Raw genomic sequence first — 3,739 nt, 5'->3', positions numbered from 1 at the left:
TCCAGGCCCAGAAGGATTCACAGCAGAATTCTACCAGACATTCAAAGAAAATCTACAACCAATACTGCTTAAATTATTCAAAAAGATAAAAACAGAAGAAGAATGCCCTAACTCCTTCTATGAAGTCAGTATCACTTTAATACCAAAACCAAAGGTAAAGTTATAACAAAACAAGAAACCTATAGACCCATATCCTTAATGAACATAGATGCAAAAATTCTCAACAAAACACTTGCAAACCACATATAGATGTACATCAAAAAGATCATTCACCATGTTCAAGTAGGCTTTATTCCAGAGATGCGGGGATGATTCAATATATGCAAGTGAATAAATGTCATTAATCATACAAATGAACTCAAAAAAAGACTCAAAGACAAAATCCACATTGTCATCTCAATAGATGCAGAAAAGGTTTTTGACAAAATTCAGCATGCATTTATGTTCAAAGTCCTAGAGGGAATTGGATGGGAGGGAACATACCTCAACATAATCAAAGCTATATACATCAAACCCACAGCCAACATCGTTCCAAATGGAGAAAAACTGGAAGCATTCCCATTAAAATCAGGAACCAGACAAGGATGTCCACTATCTCCACTACTTTTCAACATAGTGCTTGAACCTCTTGCTAGAGCAATAAGACAGGAGAAGTAAATTAAAGGAGTACTAATTGGAAAAGAACAGTTCAAACTATCCCTTTTTTGCAGATGATATGATACTATACCTAAGAGATCCCAAAAGTTCCAACAGAAAACTCCTAGAACTGATCAACACTTTCAGTATAGTGGCAAGTTATAAAATTAATCTACAAAAAGCAGTAGCCTTTCTATATACCAATAAGAAGCAATTGGAGAAAGAGTACGGGGAAATGCTCCCATTCACAATTGCTGGAAAAAAATAAAATTTCTTGAAATAAATCTGACCAAAGAAACCAAAGAGCTCTACAATGAAAATTATAAATCATTTAAGAAAGAAACTGAGGGAGACACCAGGAGACCTCCCATGCTCATGGATTGGAAGAATTAATATTGTGAAAATGACCATCTTACCAAAAGCAATATATAGATTCAATGCAATCCCAATCAAAATCCCCATGACATACTTCACAGAATTAAAAATAAAATCCTTAAATTCATATGAAAACACAAAAGACCCCAGATAGCCAAAGCAACCCTGAACAGAAAGAGCAATGCTGGGGGGATTACTATACCAGATCTCAAAGTATACTACAGAGCTATATTCTTAAAAACAGCATGGTACTGGCACAAAAAAAGACACACAGATTAATGGAATATGACTGAAGACCCAAACCAAGTACATGCAATTTCAGCCACCTGATATTTGACAAAGGTTCCAAGAACACACAATGGAGGAAAGACAGCATTGTCAACAAATGGTGTTGGCAAAACTGGATCTCCACCTGCAGAAGAATGAAACCAGATCTTTCACCTTGCACAAAAGTCAACTCCAAATGGATCAAAGACCTCAATGTGAAACTGGAAACTCTGAAACTATTAGAATTACAGTCAGCAATCAACAAGTGGGACCTCATTAAACTAAAAAGCTCTGTACAACAAAAGAAACAAAAAAATGAAGAGAAAACCCACAGAACGGGGGAAAAATCTTCATCAGTGACACATCTGACAGAGGTTTAACATCCAGAATATATAAAGAACTCAAAAAACAAAGAAGCGAGAAACTAATGACTCAATTAAAAGATGGGCTAAAGATCTAAACAGAGAGTTCTCAAATGAAGAAATAAAGATGGCTAAGAAACATCTCAAAAAATGTTCAACATTGTTAGTAATTAGGGAAATGCAAATTAAAACCACCCTAAGGTATTGCCTTATCCCAACCAGACTGGCAAGGATCAAGAGAACAAATGACACCAAATGCTGGCCAAAGGATGTAGAGAAAGGGGATGCAGAGCAGTTCATTCACTGCTGGTGGGACTGCAAACTCGTGCAACCTCTATGGCAAACAGTGTGGAGAACTCTTTAAAAACTAAAAATGAACCTACCAATTGACCTGGTGATACCACTCTTTGGCATATACTCATCCTGTTACAGAGACACCTGTACAACCATGTATGTTGCTACTCTTTTCACAATAGCTAAGAGATGGAAGCAACCTAAGTTCCCCTCAACTGATGAGTGGTTAACAAAAATGTGGTACATTTACACAGTGGCGTTCTAGTCAGCAGTAAAGAAAAATGAAATAATGAAATTTTCAGGTAAATGGATGGACCTAGAAATTGTTATACTAATGAAGTAACACAGACTCAGAAAAATAAAAGATGTATGTCCTCCCTCATTTGTGGATCCTAGCACCAAATCCTTTTAAACTCCATGTCCTTTTAATAAGATGATACTGTACAGCAGTCCCTCTGCATGAAATAACTGCCATCATCATGACTTCAGCTGAGCCTGATTGCTAAACATAGTCACAATTCAGCTTGTTGTCAGTTGTGCTCCTTAATTAAAGGAGGGGCAAGCAGGGTCACTAGGCCCTCACCAGCCACTCTTCCCAGCCAACTGTATGTGATTTGGCCCTAATCATATATGGCCTCCTGGTTTGGGGGAGGGCTAAAGTATACGATCTGGGGAAGGCTAGGAAAAGAAGGCTTGACCCACGCTGGGTAAAGGCTTTCCAGTGTGCATACCCTCAAGTCATACATACACCTCAGCAACCCCTCAGTTATCTTGGTAAGTGAGCTCAGAAAATTCACTGGTTCCCCACAAAAACTTTAATTAAACATGGAATTGACACTAGAACCTTAAAAGGGAATAAGCATTGCTTAGCATCCCCAGGAAAAGAATTCTCACAACAGATGGAAATTTTATTTGTTAATGTTATTATGTCTCATAATTTTTTTAAAAAAAGAAAGAAAATGAGGGCCTGGAGAGATGGCTCAGTGGTTAAGAGCACTGACTGCTCTTGCAGAGGAACCGGGTTCAATTCCCAGAACACACATGGCAACTATGAACCATCCTTAACTCCAGTTCCAGGGGAATCCGAAGCCCTCTTCTGACGTCCATGGCATTACATGACATGGGTGCACTCACACACATGTAAGCAATACACTCATACACATAAAATAAAAATAACAAATAAAATATTTTAAAATTAAAAAAAAAGAAAATGAGAATATAAAAAATGTTAAAAGGATATGGGAATGGAGATATTTTCCAAAATAGACAAAAAGTGAGAAGCCTAAGCAAGTGATGAAGGTCTGTGTAGGTTTGTTATGATATATAAAGGATGAGACAAAAGTAATATACACGGCTGGGCATGGTGGCGCAAACCTTTAATCCCAGCACTTGGGAGGCAGAGGCAGGCGGATCCTTGTGAGTTCAAGGCCAGCCTGGTCTACATAGTGAGTTCCAGGATGGTTGGAGCTACCTGTCTCAAAAAAAAGAGAAAAAATAATAATAATAACAATATACACATAATCTTAAAATTTCTAAGGTCATAGTTTAGTCACCTAGTTTAAGGAACAAAATACGTATCTAGTCAAGGTTTATCTGAGAACATTTGATTTTTCACCCAAGCTTTATCTACATAGCACATGGTAATTAAAAGTACCAGACTGGTGGCACTAACCTTATTGGATGTTTAACAGCCATACTTTGAGGCCTATACTAATCTGGTCAGATGGACTTAAAGGACAGTTTTTGCCCCTTGCCCTCCAGGGTTGGCTAAGTTCCAGGGGACTATGGAACATCTCTCAAAATGT

Source organism: Nannospalax galili, unplaced genomic scaffold, assembly GCF_000622305.1.
Source record: "Nannospalax galili isolate Female #2095 unplaced genomic scaffold, S.galili_v1.0 scaffold82, whole genome shotgun sequence".
Classification (NCBI taxonomy): Eukaryota; Metazoa; Chordata; class Mammalia; order Rodentia; family Spalacidae; genus Nannospalax; species Nannospalax galili.
The sequence above is the reverse complement of the archived record's forward strand: the minus strand, read 5'-3'. Positions refer to the sequence as shown.